This window comes from Pimephales promelas, chromosome 10 (assembly GCF_988280905.1).
Source record: "Pimephales promelas chromosome 10, fPimPro1.hap1.1, whole genome shotgun sequence".
Classification (NCBI taxonomy): domain Eukaryota; kingdom Metazoa; phylum Chordata; class Actinopteri; order Cypriniformes; family Leuciscidae; genus Pimephales; species Pimephales promelas.
The window spans coordinates 25,182,218-25,194,961 of NC_142778.1; positions in this window are offsets into that span (position 1 = coordinate 25,182,218).

Genomic DNA, 12,744 nt, shown 5'->3' on the forward strand with positions numbered 1-12,744 from the left:
CGCACTATATTCAATTATAAATCATTCGTAGTTTAAATTAATCTACACACATAAATAAAGAATTTAAATAGCATTCTGTCATAATTTTACTTTGTTCACTGGTGGTTTACATGTGGACTATATAAAATAATCGTCTTAAATGAGCTTGGACCCCAAAAGCCCCACAAATCCTATTAATCGACGGGATTTATGCTTTTTCTGACCCCCTTTTTCTTTACTGTATGCATTTTCCAGTAGAGTGCATCGCCGCCCTCGATGCCCCCGTGCTGATTCACGTGCTCGTGTGGAACGTGTGCTTCGGCTCTTCTGCTGTGTGTGTGTAAAACACCGGACTTCCGGTGAGTGGGGCGGCATGACAACTGCATCATAGATAATAGTTCAGAAAAAGTATAAAAAACAAATCAAAGATATGGGATAGGGGTGAGGAGCAAAGATTCAAGCGAAATTAGCCTACTAATGTCCCTCTCTATATATATATTTTGTCAAACTAGGTTACCATAGCTACTTAATAGTCTATAATTTCTAATAATTAAAGTTTCTTAGACTGTTTAATGGATATCCAATGGATATTCATTTAGCAGCCTATTAGTATTTTAGCTGTATGGTTAAAATGGTTGGAATAAACTCTCTTTTTTTTCTGAGCACTATTTTGCAGACATGCTTTCAAATCTCTTGATGTGTCTCTGAAGTCAAGTCTCCCCAAAATATGGATGTTGTCATTGCTTTTGTTAGGCAGGAACAAACATGCCCACCCACACCCAAATAATAAATAAAATTAAAATGAAAGTAAATATTTCACAGATTTAATATATGTGATAGTGAAATAGAGCCGTTATTTTTGTATTTCGTTGTTTTTATATTTTAACTATTTGCTATTTTACAACTTTTATTCTTATATTTGTCATTTTATGAACAAATGCTCCCTCAGAACCAGTTTCAGGATGATACATTGATGTAATGCATTCCACCGTTATGGTTCATGTAGAGCCTTTATAAAACTACAGGGGAATGAGTCATAACTGCTCCAGCCCAGAGGTTACACAGAATTCAGTCCCACCAGTCTTTCGGGGAACACATGTTGACAAGAGGTTACGGGAATTTGGGAGGGGTCCTAATGTTTGGGGGTGGGGAGTCTTTCTTTCACAATCTCTGAGCTCTAAGAAATGAGAGGGACATGGAGGGAAACAAAACTCTTTTATATGTGTGTTTATACAAGAAGTAATCAGACAGATTTTTGTGCAGTTATTCATCCTAAAATTATGTGGGATTAGATTTGAACTTTTCATTTTTTTTTATGTAGGCCTACAGATATGGCATTTTTTCTATTCGGCCAACATCATAGAAGAAAATATCAATTTACAACCAGATTTGGTCTTATAATATAAACAATAATTGTAGTATATAGTTCTATAATGATTCCGTTATCACTCCAGTTCATCTGCATTATTAATTTGAGATTTTCCTTGTGGTTGTTTTCCGGTGCGTAGTCCCTCTCAAACCACTTTCAACCTGTTTGCTGTTAAACAGGAAATGACAGTTTTCTGAAACCATGGCACTGGCTTCCTCTATCGCAGTGGCCTAAAGGCGTCACTTTGAAGATAAATGTGTACATCTAATTGCACTGAACACGCCAGTAATAGAAACGCAGGGTTTTTTTTGTTTTGTTTTTTTTGAAGGGAGTAAAATAACTCTCATGATGATTAGATGATACAAAAAATCTCATTATTTATTCATGCAAATAATATTTAAAATATGTTTACCTATATCTAGATGATTTTCGAATATAACCCTCACTAAAGTCCCTTACTTCATGTTAAAATTTAAACTTGAACTGTCTGCTTTGATCAGGTTGACGTATTGCCCTAGCAGAACACTGTAAATAAATAGTTACGGCCATAGTGAATGTTTGTGACCTACTTTGACTGGACTGGGGACCCACGTTACCAATGAGATTACATCTTACTGAAAAATATGCCCAGAATGTAGGCATTCTGAGTTCATCTTATTTGTTTTCCACTCAAATTGAGCCTGACCAACAGCATTGTCATTATACAGTTCCTCACAATAATGTGCTGTAATAAAATACAGACCTCTCAGATGTCAATACATGCAAAGTATTTCAGTCAATACTGACATACATCTGTATTCTATTTGCATTTGCTTAAAAAGACCTGGAATGAAGTCATGATGAATTTTAAACAATATTCGAAATTCTTTTGTGTTCAATGGAAAATGAAAACGCAGCATTTGATATGATGAAGGAGATGAGTTGACTGAATTTTCATATTTGGATCAACTATTCCTTTAATATGGAATGAGGACTTGTCACTCTCTGAAAAATACACTATATAACATCTGCAAAGTGTTTTTGCAAGAAACTGAGACACCATCTGTTTTAATGAGGATTGGGTCTGAATCACACAATATCAAATGTACAGTCACATATGTTTGAGCGGTTACACACTCAAGGGAAGACTGCGCTCTAGGGAAAATGAAACTGAGTTGTGAATACTTGACTACAAAAAACATTTCACAATCCCTAATTGAGTTGTGCTGCCTGATGAGGAAAATGTGTTGGAAACTAATTGCTTATTGCAGTCTACATTGTTTGTGTGTTTCCAAATGTAAATGGATTTTATTTGCTTAGATCGTTGCTTTGTACTGCTATTTTGCATTTGCATTGTATATGTGCAAATAATTATTTTCTTATAACATGATGCAATACTTGAAAGCGTTGATGTTTCTGACAATTTAAAAGCAAAAAGTTTTTGAATTGATTGTTTGATATGTGAAAACACATACACTCAAAAAATCCTGGACATGATTCTGATATGTAAAAGGGTAAAAAATTAAAAGTAACACTTAGTAGTAGGCCTACCTTTGCAGTTAAAAATTACTGACATAGGAAATGAATGGATTTTTTTTCTTTTGCTTCATCCGAATGGGAACACATTTGGTGACTTGTTGCAAAAAAAAAAAAAAAAAATCAGTAGCAATCAGTGTAGGCTACTGACATCAAATGATGTCAGTAGCCTACACTCAAAAAAGTGAACTAGGAAGGTTGTGCACTTTACATAATATATTTATTTACTTAGGCTATGTAATTATGTCTCAACTTAACACTACAAAATCCTTACGCGTTGTCTGAACACAAACCATTTATGTTAAGTAAAAAATTTTGTAGATCCAGAGGGTGGCAGTATAGTTCATTTTGCCCGAACTTAATTTGATTGTGTTCAATCTGCTTATGTACAATTTAAGTTTACTTAATCCGTTTGTGTTGGATTACATGATTGATTTATGTTGCATTAACTGAAACTGGGCGGTTTGCTGAGCGGTTAACTGAAACTGGTCTGCTTTGCATATGGTTGAGTTAAGAGAGAATAAATGTTAAAATTAAGTGTTATTTTATCTTTTTCGAAAAATTTAGAAAAGGCGAAGACTTGATAGTGTGTAATTGTGTTTAATGTAAAATTACATTGGAATTATTAGAACCATTTACATTACAGTGGGCTACCATTGTGGAGAAGAGTGGAGCATTTTGTTTGGTTGTCGACTGATTTCACTCTTTTCTATTGCATTGGTCGAAGGAGCATGTTAAACTTAGCATTTAAGATGTTAACATGTACTACTGTTAGCAAATAGCTATAGATAATCAATTTAATTATGAGTCACTAAAATAAATTAAATATTAATAGGATAATGAATATAAAAAAAATACCTGAATCATGTCAGGAAGCCTTTAAAAATTCACGTTGAGACTACTTAAATTGGGTTGGTTCATGATGTTGAAGTTACATGAAAAAAATATGTTTGCAAAACGTAATCCAGTTATGTGGAACCTGTTGATTTATACAATTTGTTTGAGCTTTTTTTTCTATTAAAATTAATAGCATTTTTTAAAATGTTAAAAAGTTTTCAATAAATATCAATTTAAAGGGCTAGTTCACCAAAAAATGAAAATTTTGTCAGTTATTACTCACCCTCATGATGTTCCAAACCCATAAGACGTTCGTTCATCTTCGGAACAGTTCTCGCGACTGCATCGTGACGCTCTCGTGAACTCATGTCAGAGGCCCTCACAGAAGAATATTAATAGTTGAATAAAGGCGTTATTTTTGTTTGTTTTTGTGCACAAAAAAGTATTCTAGGCGCTTGATAAACTTATGGTTGAGCCACTTTAGTCACTCTGACTATTTTAACGATGTCTTTACTAACTTTTCTGGGCTGGCAGATGAAATTACCTTGCAGCCTATGAAGGAGTGATTTATCTCTCAGATTTGATTTCATCAAAAAAAAAAAAAAAAAATTGTGTTCTCGAAGTTGAACGAATGTCTTACGGGGTTGGAACATCATGAGGGTGAATAATAACTGACAGAATATTCATTTTTGGATGAACTAGCCCTTTAAATTGAAATATTGTATTTATTGAAAAATTTTGAGATTTTAAAAAATGCTATTAATTTTAATTAAAAAAAGCTCATTACAAAAAAAAAAGAATTACATTTCAAGGCTTCAGTCTCTTTTGACTGTGAAAAGACCTAGCGTGATCCAAAAATGAAGGGGCTCAGAAAAGCATAAAAACATGAACATTCCAACATGAAACCACAAGTCAGTCCCATACATTTAGACTGTATTTTTATTAAGTACATAGAGGGCAATTAAAAAGCAATAAAACAGGGTAACAGGGTTGTCATGCATATGTTTTTCTTTTGCAGCTCCACTGTAATATTTGATCAGTTTAGGTCTATTTCTTAAAGAAAGTGTCTTATTGCCCCATAAATGAATACAATTATTGAATCATTTGAGTGAAACTTAAAATGCATGATTTTTTAAGCCAAAATTTGTGATATATTTAAAACATATATGTGTTAAATGCATCCACAATATATGCTATGTAAATTCATGAAGCAAACTGTACCTGATGTTCTGTCAAAAAAAGAAATACACAGCAAACTTAAATGCATCTTGCTCAGCCAACAACCATCCAATCAATCACTCAATCTAAATGTGTGTAAATATAAAACTTTTTTTTCTCTCTCTCTCTCTTTTTGTCTCTCCTGTTGTTACCATGAGCGCTGGGCAGACGACGGGCGACTGATGAGGAGCTCAGCCTCTTTTAATCTAATAAACCAACTCTGAGTCACGCTGCAGGATGGGCGGCACCCACGTTTCTGGATGACCCTGCTGCAGTCCCACTCTGACATCATCATATTATGACCCTGCTGCTGATCATGCGCCAAAATATCCCCAGCATTATGATTAAGGGTGCTTTTCCCTAGAAGTCAGACCACAGCATACTACAAAAGTGCTGTCATGTTCATTCTACTTAACCTGTAGATTCTATGGGCTAATAGAGAATTGCAAATATAGAGAGGTCGTGTTGAACCTCAAAGTGTTTTTTTGAGACATATCATATATGTCACATGGAGCCTACAATGTGTTATAAGTGAGTCATTTCTATAATTTACCCAACCTAAAATGGTGATTCACAATAAGTTATTTCGTAACAGCATACTAGCATATTTCTGTTACTGTTTCTCTCATATAAAGAAATAACATGTTAGTATGCCGTTCCGAATTCAGTCACTGTCTATTGAATCATTCACTCAACTGTCATTTGAATCATTCACTCAACTGTTTCGCTCTTGAGTCACTCAGAAACATTGTTTATTGAACTACTACAATTTTTATAGAGTTGTGTGACTACGACCGAATCACATCCATGCTGATCTGATGTGCTCAATAAAATCCTCTTTTTAAGTTTTCTCAATGAAAATAGAAAGTTCCCCAATGTTCTCCTAAATGTCTCATAACATCCTGTCCTACACGTCTCTGATCTGTTTCCATGCCTATTCTAATCCTTTGTTTATTGGTCAATATACAGAAACCATGCATCTTATTAAACTGAGATTAAAATGATCAAATTATTTTAGGAAACAGTATTTATTACTTTACTGAGCATCATCTTGCGAGGCCCTAAAGTGGTGGTGGAAAAAAATTTTGGGATGGCATAAAAAAAACAAAAAAAAACTTTAGGAAACTTTGCGTTCCCTCACAAAACGTTTGCGTTCCCTGAACTTCCCTCACAAAACATTTGTGTGCCCTCACAAAGATATTTGCGTTTTCTCTCAAAACCGTGGAAACTCAGACAGACACTTCCTGTTTAATGTCCTGCTGGCAGTGTTTCAGTTCAGAGCTCTGTACATTAATGGAGCGTTTCATAGTGTTTGAACTTGAACTCAAATATAAAAAAACGCGGTCGATGCTTAACTCAAGGATTTCAGTGAAGTTGGCAATATATTCACAGATTCGAACTTCCCGGATCAATAACTCGTGAGCTAAATGTTAAAACACAAATGACCCTTATAGAGTGCCGAAGTTACGACGTCACTCTGTAGGCCAAAACGCGGAAGTGAGTTAGCATTTTAGCATTACAGTTCCCTCGCTCTAAAGTCTATGGGATTTTTGAATGGGTTTTTGCTAAATCGCCTGAAATAAGGTCTGTGGTGAACAGAGCCTCTAAATATTTTCACGTTTTGATCTATGACATAGAAAACACAGTTATAACCAGTGTTGTGCAAGTTACTTCCAAACTGTAATACATTACTTGTTACTGTTATTTAAAAGTAATTCATTACCTTACAATATTACTGTCTCAGAATTGTAATGCGTTACATTACTCATGTATTACTTTTGAGTTACTTTCACCAAAATAACTAAGTAGAACTTAACTTTTGGGCTGTAACGTCAGCAATATGAAACCGAAATCGCGATTCGCCACACGACTCAGATCCACGAACCTACAGAATCGTGACACACCTCTTCCAACTCCAAGCGTTATTCTCCTTACCGTCCATATCCAATGCCTTATCTTTAAATTAGGCTAGTAGTATTATTTGAAGTTAACATTATAAAATACGTAGACCTACACCACAAAACTAGTTAAGGAGCATTATGGACATGACATTTGCAGTCAAAACTTGAAATAAAAATTCTCAGAAAATACATGTATTGAAACGTATATAGGCTACTTCCTCAAAGGACTCCAGACATTAGACAAATATCAGTCTATGTTTTATTTTTAATATTAGGGAAAAGACACACATTCATGCGTGACAAAAAAAAAATAGGAGGTAAAATATATTTTTTGTAATTCTGTTAATTACACTGCGCAAATCGGATGAGGAAGGGTTGGCTCTGCAGTCTCCATAGAACTTAAAATATTCATTTTATTTTAGTTTTCGTGTTTGCATTAATGAGGAAAAAACAATGTTACTGACGCGACCGCTCTGAACTGGCACTAAAAGACTGCTTTAAAACTTTCACATAGTCTGTTGCCTTTAAGAAGTAAAAGCTGACAATACACTGTAATACAACTGTAATACAAGCCTCATTGAAGATGTAACGAGTAAAATATTACTGAAAATTGATTAGTAATGCCTTACACTACTGCGTTACAGCAAAAAGTAATATGTTACTGTAATGTATTACTTTTGTAATGCGTTACTCCCAACACTGGTTATAACCTGCTTGTGTTTTTTTTTAAACTTTATTGTGTCTGATTGTGTTTTTTAAAATCTTTATATAGGCTTCAAAATTTATAAATTTTGGATTAACTTGTAAAGATTATCTTGCTAGACAAAACGTGTAAGGGTCACAACCCATTGTTAAACACAGATCTTATTTTCCAAAAGTCTATGGGGAAAATGCATTGCTTTTCGACCGAGGGAACTCATGCGCCGCTAGCTTCCGAGTTGTCCTACAAAGTGACGTCATCACTTCGGCACTCTATTTACAATCACTAATTGTAATGTAGACAGCCAGCTACCACCCAAATTCCCTCAAAACGAGTTTTTGAATATATTCCTATAATATATTATATAATTATTATATATAAAATAAATTGATCTCTATGAGCAGTCGGTGGAGAGACAAGTTCCAAGGGACTGTTAAAGTATATATATATGGAATGCAAAGTTTCTCGGGGTACCGCATATTTTTTTTCTCCTATCCCAAAATTTTCCATCACTTGTTATTAAATGTTGTATTTCTCTTATAATAAATATTTGCTATATGCAAATATTTTGTGTTGTCTTCCAGAAATTCCCTCAGACAGAAATATCTGCTTCATTCCAGAAGATTAAGACGACTTGATGTCATCCTAAATGGACTTATATAAAACTAGTATAGCCTTTAGTATAAGATTGAATACTGACTGTATTTACAGCTGATTGATTGCCCAGTTTTACAAAGACAGTGTTCAATCTAAAATCTGCTGTGTGTCCAGGCTGTATCTGTCAGTCTGTCTTGAAATAGTCACAGTCCAAGTCTGTGCACTCTCTGAGCACTTTAGCTAATGGAGTTGATTGGTATGAATGGGAAGGCTGGTGGAGAGCAGAGCCTGTAGAGGTGAGTGATGTAATAGGTTTTTTTTTTAATACCCTGCCATCTGAATCAATGACAATCAATCAGGATGAAGCACTGAACACACATTAGAAGATGCAGGCGTGGCTGCTGTGTGACACTGGAAAACTGATACAAGAACAGTCATAAGCAAACATGTACCTGGAAACACACACATAACTGTAAATGTTGTAGATTCTGTAGGAAAGGAGGAAGGAAACCATGGTCTTTGGTGTGTAAAGAATAAAAGAAAGCATGAGAAAAAAATATTAAAGCGAGAAAAAGACATAAACTATATAATTGAGGTATCTTTAACATCACAAATGTTTCTCCTACGTCAGCACAATGAGATTAATTGAGCACAAATGCAGGCTTTTTAAATTAATTTTATACCTCTATACACTTACGCTATACTCAACACCATTTTCATCTAAAAATGGAAAACTTTTTATGCCTTTTGGGCGTTCATTTACACGATAACCGTTTTGGGGCCTTAAAACACAAAATTTTGAAAATGGGTTTTAAAGTGCAAGTTTTTCATAATGATACCGTTATTGTCTGTGTAAACTACAAAAATCCGAATTTGTGAAAAGAGTGACATCATGCACATGCGTATTATGTTCAGTCTAGAGGCACGTAGTATCTTCACAAAGTGACATTGCCAACTACTGGCCTGGCATGAATAATACATGCGGTTTTAGTCGTTTTCGCAGCATGTGAACGGGGTTTGTTTTGACAACGTTGTCGTTTGAACAGGAAAAACTTTTGTTTTAGTAGATCATTGTCATGAAAAAGTACAACCAATTTTTTCCAAATAAAGTTAAGGAGACAAAAATGAAATACAATGGTGAACTCTATTAAGTCTCCAAAGCTACCTGTATAAAGAGCAAATTGCGAGCAATAAAATTTCGAAAAGACAGGACATGGACTAAAAAAACAAACTGGGTCTGTAATATTGCATTATTATTTACTATTTTATAGCCCCTGATTCATATTCGGTTGGTGCACACACACATGACGTTCCTCAGACGTCAAAGTCTGCCACAAGGTCAAGGGGTCTTGTCTACTTTGTTTCACTGTACTGTCCCACTTCCTCACAGATATTCTAGTGAGACATGACAAGAAACACTGAATTAAGGATGTCTGTTGTATCTACCACACACTGATTTCCTCTCATAAGGTTACACAAACATACACACACAGACATGCAGCATAAACAAAGAGGTTTTGTAGGCAAGATCTGGTCCTCTGGGGACTCACGGCATGTGACGCACTGGAGGTGGACAGAACCGGAGAAAACAATAGAGAGCAGCCTGACTGACTGACCAGCTGACTTTAAATATGCTGAATCAGCAGGTCCTGTGACAGAACACACACACACACACACACACACATACACACAGAGAGAGAGAGAGAGATCCATTCCTGTATGAGCGCTATACACATACACAGACCTTCAAATACAAGCATTAAGGAAAGAACTATAGGAAAGTATTATTTTACTGAATCTCCCAAACTTTTTATAGAATCCAGTGATGTCATATATTTAGTTTTTATTTTATTTTTTAGAAATCCAATAACCACCCAGAAAACCGTAGCAACTTTTCTTCTCTAAAGTCAGCATGAAATGGAAGAGGATGAAAGGATGTGAGTGACAGATTTCCCCGACGTAACGCCAGTTATTTTGCCATGAAATGAAAATGTACTATTCTTATTTTTTTACAGAATGTTGCAGTGTTAATTATAAAAGATGTATCCGTGAACATCATTATTATAATTTTTTTAATTCATATGGCCTCTTAATCTTTAATCAAAAATGTTAAATGTAAAAATCTAGCACCTATTTAGATATGTATAAAATATATAATAAATTAACATTAACATTTTATATATTTATTTTGATTATTTTGAAATGTAGTCACTTCTTTACTTAAACTATTACGTTTTCTTTCCACTTTTTTGGTTTCCCTTGTAGTTTATTGTTCTGCTGAATTAAAAGAGCTGAAGCCACAAATGATTTTCAGTATGTTTTCTGAACACATATACACACGCACACAAACACACTCCATTCTGAGAAAATAAAATGCATAGATGCGATGTGCAATGTCATTTTTTTTTCTTTAAGGCCTGCATAGATGGATGGGACAGATGTGTGTGTGAATGCTTCACTTTTGTTCTCTGTAGTTTGAGTTTGGCAAGACAAATACAAAAAGAATCCAGCATATGAGAACTGAACTGAAGAATCCTCAGAAATGGCCAATTAAAAAAAAAAAATATGAACATTTCTGCGGAAAACCCCATAAATTTAAAAGTGGCATTTTGTGGTTTATAATGCAGTCGCTTTGAGGTTATATTATAATATTTGGGATGCAATTACTTGATTTTGTCTACTTTTAGTTTAGTTTCTTTTTAGACATACAGTATATATATATATATATATATATATATATATATGTATTTTTTTTAAATGTTATTGAAACATTTTATTGTCTGTCAATGTGGATTTCACTTGCTTTTAACCAATGTTTGATTTACAGACGGTACCCAGACAGACTTAATGTGTTGTTTACGCTGTCTTGTGTCCTTAAAACATCCTCTTACAGGCCAGCCATAATGAGACATGGAGGAAGAAATAAAAACGAGTTTCCCCTTGTTTATTAAAGGTCCCTGACCGAGTGGCAGACTCGGTCAGTACTCAAAGCTGCACGCTGAAGCCCAAAATTCAAGGCCATCATTCAATGTGATTATATTTTCCACAAAGTCCGCTGTCTTTTTCCACTGTGTCTGCTTCAATAGATTTCCTCTACAAATCTCCAACTCGGAGAGGAAAAGGAGGAGAGGAAACCTGTGTTGTTTTTTTGATAGCTGTCCATCCTTTGCCTCGTTGTATTGGGTGTGTGTGTGTGTGTGTGTGCCTATACTTAACTATATTTTGGGGACAAATTTGTTAAAGTGACCAAAACCTGACAAAGTCTCCAAAAATGTATCCCTTTATGTTCTCATTTGAAAATCTGGCATAAAAATAAAGTAATTAAGTTTTTTTTTATGTAAAAATGCAGAAAGATTTCTGTGATGTGTAGGTTTAGGGGCAGGGTTAGTGTAAGGGGAGAGAATAGTTTGTACAGCTGTACAAACTGTATATTCTCTCCCCTTACACTATAAAAACCATTACGTCTATGGAATGTCCCCATTTAGATAGCTAAGTAATCACACTAAGTAAGTGTGTGTGTGTGTGTGTGTGTGCGCGCGCGTGTGTGCGTGTGTGTGTGTGTGCATTGTGTACCTGATAACGGTCCATCCTCTGGCTCAATATAATCTGTTCTGACTGGCAGGCTGTCCTGGATTGGGTGCTCCTATTTTCAGAACAGAGAAACAAAGAACACTGTCAAACAACCTATTTTAAACACATCATTTTAATGTTGTGACCTTGAGTGATATAAAAATCACAGGACTAAATTACAGTCCCCTGAAGACAGACTGAAAATTCCAACATGGCTCTTTTTCCAGACTTATAACTTACATGAAAAAATAACACTAACTTCCAGAATTAGGAAGGAAACTTGCATTCCAGACTGACTTGCTGTATCACTTTACATAACAAAAACAATAGAAAACATGTGGGTAAAATCTAAAAAAATGTATACTGTAGGTGAACAATTAAAAGTAAAGTTCAGCGTTTCCTGTAGCTTAAACAGTAGAACGGCACTATAGCAATGGCAAGGTTTTGGGTTCGATTACCAGGAATGCATGAATTGATAAAATGCTTAATGCAAATAGATTATGATATGTACAGTAACTCAGAGGTCGCTCTTTCACAGCTCAAACGTAGATTTCATAAAAATTTCAATTTTGTATCCAATGTTTTTCCTAAACTTCCTATCTGACATAAAACCAGAAGATAAAATTAGACAATGTTTGACATATGGTATACAGCTATAAAACTAATGCTGAAGACTAAGCAAAATTTTTTGCTAAAACAGCTAAAAGTGTTCTCTCAGGCAAATGTGGTTCACAAAAATATGAATGTTCACATAAGGAAGCTCATACACAAGCCAATGTGCACACATGCACACTAACACACACAAGCATGCATACACACAGACACACACACAGACACACACACACACACACACACACACATTCCAGTTTCCCCTTGTTCAACATGCTTTTCCTTTTTCCTGTTGCCTAGATAAAGGTTTTTCCACTGAACATCACAAAACATCTTCACACTCACATATGCTCAGTTTTGGGGCAAACTTAACTCAGGAAACCAGGCTCAGGCGGGTGGCCAGTTCTCATCAGTTCAGATCTTGACTCCAAGCACAGCTACATAATTAC